The 15,332-nt window shown below is 53.1% G+C and overlaps 1 long non-coding RNA gene across 2 annotated transcripts; it reads right to left on the minus strand.

Annotated features, from left to right (window-relative positions):
* Positions 1–2,975: 2,975 nt before the first annotated feature.
* Positions 2,976–12,146, minus strand: LOC129642232 (uncharacterized). 2 transcript variants are annotated; one of them, XR_008709565.1, is made up of 3 exons: positions 11,975–12,146; positions 8,108–8,311; positions 2,976–3,736 (listed from the first exon to the last, which is right to left on the minus strand). It is a non-coding gene; the product is annotated as an uncharacterized LOC129642232 (long non-coding RNA). The 2 variants fall into 2 exon arrangements; XR_008709564.1 differs by having other exon boundaries at positions 11,988–12,145.
* Positions 12,147–15,332: the final 3,186 nt, after the last annotated feature.

A 15,332-nucleotide genomic window follows, 5' to 3' on the forward strand; every position in this document is an offset into this window, starting at 1 on the left:
AAGCGTTAAGCCTTGTCCAGTCTCCAGAGGAAAAGCTTTGAAGACACAATGCAAACTCCAGCCTGTGTGATGAGCCATTATTGCCGACAGCTCTGTTTCCACCCTGGACACTCTTGAAGCCCTAAATCTGCCTTTTCTCTCGCACCCAGGCCTTTGCTGGGGCTGTTTGCTCCGCTCGGAACTCTCTCTCTCCCCTTTCCCTGGCTGCCTCTTATCTGGTCCTCCCCATCGTAACTTAGACCATCTCTCCTCCCTTCCCTTAGGCCAGGGTCCTCCTGTGTGCCCCCATGCTTGTACTGACAAGCCCCTGCCCCTCTCGACTACAAACTCTGTGAGGTTAATGACCTCGACATGTTCACTTATCTACCAAACCGCAGCACAAGGCCTGCCCAGGATAGTGAAGTGAAGTCGCCCAGTCCTGTCCGACTCTTTGCGACCCCATGGACTGTAGCCTACCAGGCTCCTCTCTCCATGGGATTTTCCAGGCAATAGTCCTGGAGTGGATTGCCATTTCCTTCTCCAGGGGATCTTCCCAACCCAGGGATTGAACCCAGGTCTCCCGCATTGTAGACAGATGCTTTACCATCTGAGCCTCCAGGGAAGCCACCCAGGATAGTCAATCTACAAATATTTGTTAGATGAAGGTGTAAATAAGTGAATGAATGAGTAACTTGATTCCCTGGCCCAGGCTTGGGGAGGGGGAATGGAGAATGTTTGATGAGACGAAGAGAAAGGGGAGTGGGTGCTTCAGACAGGACTGTAAACAGTATCGAACATTCTCTACCCAGGAGAAGAACTCAAGCCATCCTCCTCTCTTGGCACTTGGTCCTGAAGTTAGGCCACCAATGTCTGTAGCCGTATCATCAACAGAGCAGAGCCATATCATCAGTGTTTATTGAGGACCTACTATGTGTCAGCTATTCTTGACACTTCACACACACACACACACACGCACACTTTTTGTTTGTTGCCTCACTGAATTTTTAAAGCAGCTCTATGAGACAGGTCCCATAAGTATCTGTATTTTACAAAATAGAAAACTGAGGTTCAGAGAAGTGAAGACAGCCTGTCCGAGGTCACAGAGCTAGCAAATGGTGGAGCTGAAAGTGTGGTCAATTCCCAGGCACATCTGTTTGTTCCTAGAGCTGGAGTTCTTAACCACTGGGCTATCTTGTCTCTCTGGAGGATGGAGTGGAAGTCATCATCCCACCTCCCAGGAAGTGGAAGTTGCTGGGAAACAAAGCTGGAGAAAGTTCAGATCAAATATTTAGTTCATGTTTGGTGAGCAACTGCGGTACATCGGCCCGGCAGGAAGTGCAGAGTTGGCGGCCAGCCTGGCCACCAGCTCCCCATCTGAGCAGACAGACAGACAGACCCCAGGAAGAGGGGCGGGCGATGACAGCGGGCTGGGGGGTGCCAGCCCATGCGGTGGTGATGGCTGGCATTTGTCACCGGGTGGCTCGAGGGTGGACGGTTGTGGGCCCTGGGAACAGGGCACGGGTACATGGAGTTGTTCTTAGAGGGGCTGTTTGGAAGGCTTTGCACATTGAAGGCTTAATCACTCAGCTTTTGCCAAGCTCAGACTGTGGCTCCTTGGCACTCAAGCCACTAAGAGGGATGTCTTTTCTGCCCATCCCCAGAGAGGAAGTTTTCCTGCTTCTTAAGGCTCAGCCGAACATCTAACTTGCTCATTCTCTCCCAGTGGCTGCAGGAGTCCAAGCTTTCAGAGTGCCCTTCTCTCGTGACAGATGTGGGATGGAAATGTCATCCTTTTAGCAGAGTGCAGAGCCCCTCAGTCTGTTGGAGGCCCTGGGGGCTGCCCTCCCTGATTGTGCAGCTGGCTGGAAGCAGGCGACCCATTAGGCTCAGTCTTCGGCTGTGTAGAAATTACCCAGTGAGGTGTGAGGAGTGGCAGTGGTGGGGCTGCTCTGCAGAGTGCCAACCTCGCCATTCCTCCAGAGAAGCATGGCTCCTCAGCTAGGGCTCCTCATCCCTGCTTAAGTCCTGGTGTCATCCGGTTGCTCAGGAGGGGCCCAGACTCTTGCACTCAGAGCTGGGACTTCGAGCTTTCTGAGAGGAGTGGCACTGCCCCAGAGTCCCTATAGCTGGGGGGCTCAGCTCTAGGCAGCAGCCCTCTAACCCACATTCAGCCTCACCCAGGTACCATGGGACCAGGCCAGGGGCCAGGCATAATGCCAGCAAGAGGGACTGGCATCGGCTGCAGTTAGGAAGTCATCTTGAACTGGAGAAAGGGTCAGGGCAGGTAAGACACAAGGACTGGACAGGAAGCTGTGGGTGGACTCCCATCTGAAATGGGTATTAGAGGAAGGATACAACTGGGGGGCAGGCGTGGAGTTAAGGCAGGTTGATATGACAGGTTGGGGTTGGAGTTGGAAATGGATTGAGGATTATTATTGCTATTCAGGTAAGAACTGGGAGTGGACTTTGGCTTGATTTTGGTATTGGGGTGGGATCGGGAATGAAGTTATAGTTGGGGTGAGCTGAGGTTGGAGATAGGTGAGGTTGTGGCTGAAGTGCAGTTTTGACATTGGTGTGAGTCAGAACTGGGGTTAGAGTAAAAGGACATTTGGCTCGGAACTAGACCTGGAAGTGACTGGGAAAGGGTGGGAAGCGAGTTGACTCTTCACCTGCCTGAGTGTGCACTTTCTGAGAAGGCGGAAAACCCAAAGTGGGCCACTGGGACTGTCTCAAAAGATGGTGGTTTAGTCAGTAAGTCATGTCCAACTCTTTGCGATCCTATGGACTGTAGCCCTCCAGGTTCCTCTGTCCATGGAACTTCCCAGGCAAGATTATTGGAGTGGGTTGCCATTTCCTTCTCCAGCGGATCTTCTCAACCCAGGAATCGAACCCACATCTCCTGCATTGCAGGCGGATTCTTTACTGCTAGGCCACCAGGGAAGCTCCATCTCAAAAGGCACCTGCCACCAACCATCTGTCTCATCCACTTACCTCCACTTTCCCCTCCTTGCCCTCATCTCCTTCAACTGTCATCTCTTGCTGTTGGCTCAGGCAAGGCTCACGTGTCACCTCCTTCCTGATCACAGCAGATGTGACCAAGACCTGTGCTGTGTTCTTTTCCAGGCAGCTGTTTATTGCAGAGGCCTCCAATCATTCTGGGTAGGGCTCTGTCAGCTGGGTCCTCATCCTGGGGGTGAGTGGGGACATGATGTGCTCCCCCAACACTCCTTCCTGGCCCTTGGCCAGGGCCCTGACCCCTCTCCTTCTTTCTACAGAGGCCCCAGCCCCTGCACGCCCCCTCTCATTTCTCAGGGTGACAACCTGACATCCTCTGGCACTCAGTGCTGGGGTCAGGCTTTTAGAGCTGTCATTGGGGAGACCGTGGCCCCTCGCTTACTGGTTCCCTTGCCCCAGTGTCCCTTCATGCAGAAACACGCATCGGGGCATGAAACAGAGGACGACTGTGGCACTGTGGTGCCTTTTAAATGCAGGCAATTAGTGGCTAAATAAAATATAGAACAGGCGTCTCCACCTGCTTCTGGCAGGGATTCACTGAACACTGCCTGGGTTAGGGACCCTGGGAATGGATTGCAGGAATGGAAGCTGGTGGTCCCCTGCACCTGGTCTGGAGCCTCTTGCTGGGACATGGTTGAAGAGAACTGGGGCCCATGGACTCCTAATAACTTCTCAGCCTTGGCAGAGGGTTGGGGAGTGCAGGGAAGCTGTGCAGGTCTCTTGTGAGCTGACAGGGAGAGTCCTGCAGAAGAGAGAAAAGCAGAGGAGAGTGGCTTTGGAGCATGACACACCTGGATGTGCATGCTGGGCCTGTCATTGACCAGCTGTGTGAACTTGGGCCGATTGCTCCTCTTTTCCAAGCCTCAGTTGCTTTGGTTGTAAAATGGGAATGACCATAGTCATAGCAACCTCTTAGCAATGCTTCTAGATTTATATGAGGTCATAAGCGCTCCATGCCTCTCGATAAAAGAGCCTTCCCAGAAGGGAGTGAGGCTGAGGCCAGAAGAGGGTAGAGACACTGCTGGGAGGTCTTGTATGGATGGGAGGACAGGCCATGGAAGGGAACTGGGGGCCCAGGGCAAGTCTAGCAGATCTTGCTCCAGGACCAGGGGATTTCCTCACTGATGCCCCTCTTGGGCAATCCAGAGAGAAACAGGTGACTATAGACTCTGACCATGAGAGGAAGAACTTAGACTTGGTGACTCTGGGAGGATGTCCCCCATTCAGCCCTCCTCTTCCCTACCCTCTTATTGGGATGCTGTGCATAGATAGGTCTTTCCAGGTGGCACTAGTGGGAAAGAACCTGCCTGCCAATGCAGGAGACTTAAGAGATACTGGTTCAATCCCTAGGTGGGGAAGATCCCCTGGAGAAGGAAATGGCAACCCACTCCAGTATCCTTGCCTGGAGAATCCCATGGACAGAGGAGCCTGGCAGGCTACAGTCCACAGGGTCGCTACAGATCAGACACAACTGAAGCAACTTAGCACACACATACATAGATAATCACCTTGGGTGATTTATTCTGTGTCCTGAAGCCTCAGTTTACCCTTCAGAACAGCTTTAACAGCACCACGCTCCTGGAGCCCAGGGTGCCCTTAACAAGCACACTAGCCTTGCAGACCTCTGGCACCCACTCTCCTTCCCCCATTGGTCTCACCCATACTGCTCCCATACTGAGCAGTGCCTCTTAGGGGGCCTCTCAGGGGAAGGGATCAGGGACATACAGCAGTTTGGCAGACGACAGTTGGGGGACAGAAGAGACTGGGCTAGTAGCCGGGGTGGCCAGTCATTTGGCTCCTGCTCCCACATGGACTGCCATCCTAAGCACAGCTCAGCCCTTTTCTTTAAATAAAAAGAATGACGTCATCCTCGTGCTTAGCTGCTGAGCTAGAGGGAGGTGATCTGAGACACCGTGGAGGGGAAGCATGAGATGCTGGGGCTGGGGGTGGGGAAGCCAAGGGGCAGATGAAGAACAGGTACCAAGCCCCCTCTGGGGACACACACACGTGTGTTTGTTTCCCCTGGAGTCTACCCACGTATATGTGTTGGAAAACTGCAGAATCACAAAATGTTAGAGCAAAGATGGAACTTAATGGTACTGCTAGAAAAGCAGAGGCTCATGGACAATGTGGGGGAATTAGACAGATATAGACAAGACCCTTCGTGTTTCTGAGCCCCAGTTTCCTCATCTGTGAAAGGGGGAGGCCTTGCAAGCACTTTGTGTGAAAGGATGGGGAGAGATAATGGAAGAAAGTAGGGGCACAGATAAATGGTGTCTATTGTGAATATGATTGGGCAGAAGTGATGCTGACAGCAAGAGAGCATTGGGCTGGTGTTACAGGACTCCCTCTGGACCCTTCCTATCAGGAGTCTGGGCCTGGGCTCTGCCAGGTTGGGAGGGCATGGTCCCTATTGTCTCCCAGGCTCACCTGTCAGCACCTCCTCTCTGGTCTTGTGGGGGGCCTGGGAACTGCCTCTGTTCTTCCCCTTTGGGGTGACACTCTGGATCCTTCTGTGGAAGTTCTGGGTTCTGTTTTCCCTGAGCATCTGTAAGGTCTCCCCTCGGGGTTAGCTCAGGCTCCTGGCAGCTCCTTCCCCCCTGAGCTCTGACTCCTGGCTGACAGTTCCGGGCCCTCTCAGGGTACCTTTCCTCTCCCTCCTCTCCTCTTCCTCCCCCACTCTCACAAGTACTTTCCTTTTGCTCATCCTGCTCCCTCTTCTCTGCGTGCCCCCCTCAGTCCCTGTCTCTATTTCTGTCTTTCCCTGTCCCTGTCTCTGATGTCGGAGTCTATCCAGTCTGTAACCCTGCCTCTCCGGCCCTGTTTCCCTGTCCCATCCCATCTCTGATATGAACTCTCTTGCAGTCTCTGTCTACAATCTTGCTTTCTGTCTCTCACATTGTATTTTTTCTGCTCCTTAAAAAGTAAGTCCCTGTCTTAAGCAAAACCCTGAGGGGCCAGGTCCAGGCCGGTTATCCAGAAGGAAATGGGCCCCCAGCCCTCCTCCCCCACCCCCTGTGGGGTGCAGCCCTGACTTTCTGTACTTCCTGAGCACGGGTGTGTGTGTGGGCCGAGGGCAGAAGGCCCATCTTGCCTGTCATCTGGAGAGACGTGTGTGCGAAATGTTAGCTCTATGGCTCTGATTCAGCTCCCGGGCGGCTGGCTGCAGAACACGATGACGGAAGGGGGTGATGGGGACCCGGAAAAGGGAGCTGGGCTGAAGATGGATCCCTGAGACTTCTGCAGAGGACCTGGGACCTTCTAGAGAAGACCCTGGGTGCGATAATGGAGGGCCTAGGTGGAGGGTGCAGCCCCATTGGATGCAATGATGTGGCCTAGATCGGATAAAAATGAAGAAGTTTCAGTGTAGGACTCGGGCAGGAGGAGGGGATGCTGGGTGTGATGAAGGAACCCCCGGGTGGGGCCTGGGTGGGGGCAATGATGGAACATGGGAGAGAGTTCAAGGGATGGTAAATGCGGGTGGAGGGGGTACGGGAGGGCTCAGAGGGAAGCATTAAATAAGAGGCATGGATGTGGTGAAAGTCCATGGGGGCGCCCCCTAGAGCCCTCCATCTGCTTGCCCCTCTCCTGTCTCCCCACAGGCACCTCATGCTGGTCTCTCTCTCCCCTCACTCACTTTGCTGCTTCCAGCACTCACCTCTCAGTTCCTAGGTCTCCCCCTTGCCTCTCCCCTGAAGCCCTTTCTGTTTAGGACATCTTCCCTGTAGATCCTGGAATCTCTAGAATCTCTAAGGGCTGGTGTGTGGTCCCGCAGGTGACAGACTGTATTTCAGGGCTGACCCTGCAGAGAGCTGTCTGTCTGCCTATCTATCTAGTCCAGAAAGAAGAGTTCCAGTTCCCCCTTGCCCTGGTCTGGAATGGTCAGCAGTTCTCACTTAAGAAGGAGCTGGTGGTGTAGCTCCTAGGCCTGGGGTCTGTGAGCTGGATGTGCTGCTGCTGAGGATCGGAGCAGGGACGGAGTCTCCAGCACAGTCTAGCCAGGACTGCTGGAATCCTAACGTGTGCTCAGGGCCTGCGTGTGTCCAGGCCAGAGACAGCTCATAGAGTCGAGTCAAGGCCAAACTCACCTACTGCTTCCCTGCCCCCACCCCCAGGACTTCCAGCCCAAGTCTGTATCCACAGGGGCCTGGAGGGGGCCCATGACAGCCTCCAGTTTAGGCGAGAGGAGGCCAATTTCAAAATACATTGTGATAACCATAGTAATATTGGCAAAAGCCATCACTCATTTGGAGCTAGTCTGTGGGGAAGCTCTGTACATTTTTAATTCAAATAAAATCCTCATAGCTATGGGGTGGACATTATTTTTACCCCTACTTCTCAGAGAAAGAAACAGGCTCAGAGAGGTTAAGTTACCTGCTTGGATTTTCCTACCAGGGCCCACTTGCCTCCACAGTTTGTGCTCTGAACCCCCTTAGATCCTGAGCATCCCCCACAGATGACTTCCTGCCTCAGGAGCCTGGGTGGTGTGAGTGATGGAGGGGACCACGGATCACCAACATTCCAGGGAACCCACTCCTTTGGGGGTGCAGTTGTGGGAGGGCTCATGGCTCCTCCCTCAGGGCCTGGGAGGCCTGGGACCACCTTACAGAGCCAAAAAAACACCTCCAAGCCTGCGTGGGCCTGAAGATCCCCTGCCTCCACTGACACCCCCGGAAAGCTGCTAATTGGTTACACTTGTAGCCAGTGGGGGTGGGGGTGACCCAAATGAGGCTACTGGCTTGGGCTGTGGACAGGAGCATGGGCTGGGAGTGGGGGGCTATCCAGGGTCTACTGCTGCCTTATCGGCCCTGCCTTGGGAGCAGCAGGACCCCCTGCTAGGAGGGTGCAGAGAGTGCAGAGGGTGCAGAGACCCTCCCCCACTTCTCTGTGTGGGTGCACTGGGCTGCTGTGTTCCTGTGGCGCCGGTGGGTGCGTGACGATGGCAGCTCCCACCCGGCAGAGCCGTGAACAGAAGGGGCGAGCTGCCGGCAGCTTTAAATAGCTCCTTGCTGTATCTCGCTTGCTGAAGCCCCACCCCCACCCCCAAGTCTGGCTGCCCCAGGGAGGGGCTGCATGAGCCCCAGAAACGAGGCCAAGACAGAGGGACTCGCACCTCCACAGCTCAGAAACACCCTCCGGTCATGGAAACACCTGCCAAAGAACACCTGTTCATCGCTGTACTTGAGAGGCACAGCCCAGTGTTTTCTTGAGTAGGGGTCCAGGAAACCTCTGAAGGGACGATGAGTCATCAGGAGACTGGCTCTGCCAGGCCTGCATCTTGGCTGCAAGGATGAGCAGGAAGGTCCTCAATCAGGCCCTGCATTAAGAGGGGTGCATTAGTCCAGATGAGGGCTTAGGCACTCGGACTCGGAATAGCAGCCCACCTCCCCCTGCTCCTATGTGCAGTCAGCGGTGACCACTTTGGTCACCAGCTCACCTCCTTGCCTTGGGCTTCATCTGTCTGTGCACACACCTGATCCTGCAATCTTATCCCTTATCACTCTCCTCAATCCACTGACCTCACTTCAGGCATTTGGACCTTCTTTCTGCTCCAGCTCATTGCCACCTCAGGGCCTTTGCATTTGCCCAGATGATTTGAAGAATAAGTTGTAGTTTATTAGGCAAGGAGTTTGGTAGTAGGGCTTCCCTGGTAGCTCAACTGGTAAAGAATCCACCTGCAATGCAGGAGACCCCAGTTCGATTCTTGGGTCAGGAAGTTCCCTGGAGAAGGGGTAGGCTACCCACTCCAGTATTTTTGGGCTTCCCTGGTGGATCAGTCAGTAAAGAATTTGCCTGCAATGTGGGAGATCTAACTTCAATCCCTGGGTTAGGAAGATTCCCTGGAGGAGGGCATGGCAACCCACTCCAGTATTCTTGCCTGGAGAATCCCCATGGACGGAGGAACCTTGTGGGCTACAGTCTATGGGGTCACAAAGAGTCAGACATGACTGAGCAACTAAGCACACAGCAAGCACAGGGGAGCATTGTAGACTGTGGGAACAGCATGTGCAAATATCCTGTGCCCAAAGAGATGCTCAAATAGGAGGGACTGAAGGGAGACAGAGGTGGCTACGTGATGTGAAATGAGGCTAGAGAAGTGGGCAGTGGCCCCACTGTGCAGGATCCTGCAGACCACATTATGGCTGTTTGTCTTTATCCGGGGTCCTCAAAGGGCTTTAAATCACATGATCATATTTGCATTTTGAAAAAATTACTCTGGTGGCCTATGAAATAAAGATTTGCAAGTGATGACAAAAAGATTTAGAAATCATACTAGAAGAGGGATGGCAAATTTATGCCATACTTATCACAATTCCCTGTTCTCATACCCAAAGCAGACAGCGCTAGTCAATTACAGCAGTGGTTCTCAAAGTGGTTCTCAGATAGGCAGCATTAGCATCACCAGGGAATTAGGTAGAAATGCAAATGATCAGACCTCACACCAGGCCGCTTGTATAGGAGACTCCAGGGGTGGAAGGCAGCAATCTGTGTTTTAATAAGTCCTCCAGGTGATTCTGATGCAGGCTGAAATTTGAGAACCACTGAACTAGAACACTCTTTGATACTAAGCCCCATGCAGCATCAAAAACCTCCTCAACACTCACTCTAAGCAGTCGCTAGCCATCGGTCCCAGAGCCACTGTGAGGCTAATTGCACAGAGCCCTGGGCTGTGGGCTACTCAAAGGAAGCTGCACAGACTCAGCTCTGGAACTCAAGAACCTGAGACCCCGACAAAGCAAGCCCTAAATGTAGGCCAGCAGCTAAGTGTGCTGGGAGGAGAGCACTGGACACAGAATCCGGAGTTTTGGCCTCAAGCCCCTGCTCAGCCTCTGCTGGGTGGTGGCACAAGCAAGCCTCCCTGACTCAGGTTCCTGGCGTGTTTTAAAGGCAGTGTGGCTCTGAGCAGCCGCCTCTTCTCCTGCAGCCTGAAGCCAGAGGGAACTGGAATTCGTGTGTGTCCCTAGGGAAAGCCCCTATAAATCTGCCTCCCCACTGGGGCCTGCAGGGAGCTGGGCGGCGGCAGAGACATCACCCACAGCTTGTAAGAGGCAGCACATGACTCAGCTCTGGGAGGGAGGCATCCATCACCCTGGGCAGCCGGTGAGAGGAGAGAACCAGGGAGGAACAGCGTGGGAGTGAGGGAGCAAAGAAAGGCAGAGGCAGAGCTCTTAGCCCCTTGCCAGCTCCACCACTTTCTCAGGCCTGGGACCCATGAGTAGACAGGGGGACTCAGCCCAGAGAGGGGGAAACCCAAGAAGGAAAGAGAGTGAGATGAGGGTTGGGGGTCAGATTCTCTGCAACCCTTCAGGATACAGAAAATGTGGTCCTGAACTGCCTACAAACCTTGAGGCTAATTTCAAAAACTCCTCCCCCGCATGACTTATCTGGCTTCTTCTCAGCTCAAATGTCACTTCAGCAGAGAGGCCTTCCCAGATCAGCCATCTGTCCCCTACCTCCCTATCACCTTTTCATTGTCCTCAGAGCTCCATCGAGCTCCATCACTCCCTGTAATCACTGTATTCATGTGTGTTCTGGCTAATGGTCATCTCTCCACATCCTCCTAGGCTGGGAGCTGCCCAAGGGCCAAAGTCTCCCTATTTTGCTCATGGCTCTCCCACTGGGGTCTAGAACGGCGCCTGGCACAGAACCACAACTTACTATGTGCTAGGAACTGTTTTACATGATTTACATACATTATTTCATCATGTGCCAGCCTTTGAAATAAGCAATATAATTGTTTCTCATTTTTCAGATGGAAACACTATGGACAGAAAGATAAGTGACTTACTCACAGGTCACACAGCTAGGAGGTGGCAGACCCAAGTCTGACTTCAGAGTGCAGAATATTTGGAACGTGGGAGCAAGGGGGTGGTTGGAAACATTGGGGGCTGGGAGGAGTATTGAACCAAACTACCGATAAGAAAACATTAGCCCAGAACAAGGGGGTTCCGTCTGAAGCTGGAATTACTTAATTTAGGCTTTCTAAAGGGAAGTCCTGCTTTACACAGCTGCTGTCCAACTTCTGGAATTTGTTACCCCCAAGGGGTCTGCACAAGCCAAAAATAGAAAGGAGTTCAGAAAGGGTTGCACAAAATTAATGGATGATGGGTCCCCAGTGGTAATTAAAGGAAGTGAGAGCTGCTGGGGGTTTGGGCTTAGACATTTGAGGTCAGCATCACTGTTCTTGGACTGACATGGTCTCCCCTAAATGGGTCCCTGGTGCTCCAGCAGAGAGTGGTAGGCTGGGAAGCGTTTGAGAGGTACATGATCTCGACTTCCTAGCCCACTCCTACAGGACCTGGCCTGGCCAACCCCTTACCCCCTACCCCCAGGCTCAGCTGAGCTCTTAGGGGCCAGGTGTCCTGGCTAGCTGAGTCATTCACCTGCCCAGGATGGGTAATTTGCATATATTCTGGTTTTCTGAGTACCTATTTTCTTTGCTACCTTTTTTTTTTTAAGAAAAAGCTATTTTTGCAAGGTGTTCATTACTTCCTAATTATTCATACTCCTTCCATTTATTTGTCTTGTTAAATTCAAAACTCAAGAGCAGCTCACTTTCTTGTTTCAGATTCCTAGTGAACTTCAGGCCCACACCCCTTCCTTCCAGTTAGCCTAGGGTGGGAGAGGCCCCCATGCCCCCTCCTCCCTGGGCCCTGGGCATCCCCACTCCCTAGAGACTTCCCTCCAACTAGTGCCTCCAACTAGTTTCCCTTTGGAAACCCCACCCTCACTATTCTGCTGTCTTGGCCTCCACATCTCTCCTTGTCTCCTCCACCCACAGTATCTCCCTTCTCTGCTCTTCTCCCCTCTTCCTCACTTCTCTCAGTCTGCCCAGCCTCCCTCTGCTTCCCCCCTCTTCCCCTTTCCTCTGCTCCCCTACCTGCCTTCTTAATCCTCCCTTCCCACTGCAATACCCTCATACCCTCAGAGTCCCCAGGGTTACTCTCCTCCCACTCCCCCTTCTAGAAATATCACCCACAAGCCCAAATTACGCTGCGTTGCCGGCTGCTCCAGCAGGTGGGTGCTGTGGTCCTTGGCTGAGAGCCAGTCGTTCATCCCCCCAGCCCTGCATAGTACTCCTTAAATTGCTTAATCCCTGAAAAATCACTTCCTCAAATCCCAGTAACTGTGGCTCCCGGAGGGGTGGGGCAGTCAGCCCCTAGGATTCCCAGTCTCTGGCCCTGAGCTGAGGCCAGCAACTCTCAACAGATCCCACTCCCAGGACTACTTTATGGAGGCCCTGGCAGGGGCGGTGGTCCCCTCTTACACCTCTCAGACTCCTTTGGCAGGGGGTCCTGTGGCCATCTAGGGGCAGGTGGATATAGTGGGGCAGTTGATAGCTGGACCTGAGTCTCCTCTCCACAAGCAGCAGCCCGGGACCTGACTTCTGCCTGGGCCTCTTCTGGCTTCTGCTGCAGCAGCCTTCTAGCCGGTGATGGGGTCCGAATGCTCCCATAGGTACCCTGTGTGTGTGTCCACATGGCCAAACCCACACAGCAGCACACGCATCCGCCTCACACATCTCTACACGCTCTGTACCTTAGAGCAGGGCCTCTCATCCTCAGGGGCACCAGAATCACTGAGGAGGCTTGTCAGAGTGCTAGGCTCCACCTCCAGGTTTGGGATTCAGTAGGTCTGAGGTGGAGCCTGAGAATGTGCATTCAAGCAAAAGCCAGATGCTGCTGACACTGCGGGTACAACTCTTTGAGAAGTGCTGCCCTAGGGATGTCCACCTGTCCACAGGAGGGTTTTACAAAGATGGTTTTGTAAGATCGCATGGGCAAGGTGGCTGGAGAGAACTGGGAGTGATGAGCTGAGTTTGGGGATTACTCAGTCCAAGAACACAGATTTCCAATATCATCCTCTCTCACCGCCTCTGCTTCTTGATGTTTCTCCATCTCTCTCTGCATTTCTGTGTATCTCTTTCTCAGTCTCTCCGCCTGCCCTGAGGCCTCCTAGCCCCAGAGAGGTCCTGCAGCTCCAGGTGGCTTCCCAGTAACTCTGCACACAAAAGCTCATCCATCTCCATCACCCCACAAGTGAGTGGCAGGCAGGTGAGAGAAGAAGATGACAGAAGAACAGCCTCAGTTCCCTGCTAACAGGGAGCTCGCTCACCATGAGAACACAGCCAATTATTCCCTCTGTTCTGGGGGATAATCATTAATGCCACAGGAAATTCTAAACAAGCGATTAAATCATTACTGGAGAAGGTGCAGCGAGCCTGGGCCACATTAAGCCTCCCTTGTGCTTCTGGTCTAGGGAAGTCTTACCTTGGAGGTAAGAAGCAGGGAGACAGGCATTGACCCCACCCCTGCAGCATCACCAGCAGACAGTGTGGCAGGGCCAGCTCCCAAACCACCTTTGCCCTCTGAGCTGCACGCACACTACTGTCCCCAGACCCCATCCTGACCCACCCACAGTGGAAGCTCTATTCCAGCGCTGTTCATGACCTCATGCCTTCTAAAACTTTGCCCAACTGAGGCATCTGTTCAGTCAATGGACAAATATTTACTGAGCACCTACTATGTGCCAGGCAGTATTCTAGGACCTGGGGAGATACTGGTCAACAAGACAGATGAGGTCCCTTTCCTCATGGAGCTCACAGTCAAGTGAGGAAGGCACATAATCAGAATGTGAATAAGTAGGCAAGAAAATGATCATCAATTGTGGCAAGAACCCAGGAGGAAATAAACAGGATACTATGGGTGCTGTGAGTGGAGGACCGACCTGGAGGATCTTAGAGGCCACCCACACTTTGACAGGCCTCTGCCTTGGGTCGGCTGGCAGTCTATGCCTGTCTCTGGGCCTGCAGATCATGTCTTATGTGAACATCTGCAACAACTGAGCAGCCCTCTTCCTACCCTGAGTCCCCAGCATGCTATCTTTGGAACGATAATAAGTATCTATCACAGCTACTGTTTTTTAGCACTTACTATGTGCCAGGCATTGCGCTAAGCAATTTATGATCATTACATCATTTCATCTGCAGATCAGTAATAATGTTATGAAGCAGATGTTTTTAATCCCCATTTTACAGACCAGGAAATAGAGACCTGAAACATCTGTACCCTTTGGTCAAGTCACACAGTCAGTGACTAGGTGGTGAAACAGAAGTCTGACCGAGTCCTGAGCGGAGGCGTTTAACCCCCACCTCATCCTACCTCCCAGGAGAAACATGAGAGGTTTGTGTGGGCTTTGCAGGATTGATTTCAAGGCTGGGAGACCTCCCAGCCTGGGGTCCCTGTGGAGACGGAGCTACAGTGGGCTAGTCACTAGTTCCTAAAATGTGCCAAGAAGGGCTCCAAGTCTCCAAAATGCAGCCCCAAGAGGGGAAACAGGATGGACCCCCTTTACTCAGCTGCAGGATCCCTTTTGCTCAGTGACCCTAGGACAGTCCCCCTTGGCTGCCCCAGCCCAAAGGTCTCTGTAGAACCCAGAGAGACCATGGACCCTACTTCCCCGGGTGCCCCCCAGGCCCTTGCAGCCTTGGGAGTCACCCCCAACATCCCACTCCATAAGTAGTCCTCGGGTCCTCCACCCTCCTGCCCCTGGGGCCCAGGCTGCATTCCGCAGGGACGGTGGGGCAGCCAGAGGCAGACAGGACCGGAGCCTGGGTCTGCGGTGACTAATCGGCTGGTGCTTGGGAGGCCATGGTGAATTATTCACATGGATTCTGTGAATTATTCAAGTTGTTATTATTTATTTTTCAGATGCGCCTGCGGCAGAGCCTCCAGGCCCATGTTCAAAGGATGACATAAGTCCTGACTCTTGATCGCCTGTGCCTGTGGAGAACGAGTCAGGCCTCTCTCCAGCCTCAACCAGGAGTCCCAGAGAGCAGGCTGAGGGCAGGGAGCAGCTGCCTTCAGGGCAGACTCCTGCAGAGCCCCAATCCTAATGCCAATTATAGAACTAATAGTTACCACTTACCGAGTCTCACAGTCCCGGCCCTGTGTTCTCCATTGCAGGCTCAAGTGAACACAATAACTCTGGGAAGATGCTTATCAACCCCATCTAGCAGATGATGGAACTGAGGCTCAGAGATATGATGTCCCTTGTCCAAGGCCACTAGTTAATAACTGGGATTCCGGCCCAGGTCTGTGTACTCTAAAGCCAGTGGCTGCCACATTGCACATTGTCTTGGGTGTCATACTCGACTATTTCCTACAAAAACTCTTTGCTGCTCCAACTGCACACCCACCCCCACTACAGGCTTTAAACCATGCTGAGGGCAGGACATGCCCAGTACCTCTAAAGCTCTCAGAGAAGCCTTGGTATCTCCATGGCAACAGGATCCTGAGCAGCCAGAAGTGAGCGTGGTCTACCTCTGAGGAGCAGAG

The sequence above is a fragment of the Bubalus kerabau genome, chromosome 1, assembly GCF_029407905.1.
Source record: "Bubalus kerabau isolate K-KA32 ecotype Philippines breed swamp buffalo chromosome 1, PCC_UOA_SB_1v2, whole genome shotgun sequence".
Lineage (NCBI taxonomy): Eukaryota > Metazoa > Chordata > Mammalia > Artiodactyla > Bovidae > Bubalus > Bubalus kerabau.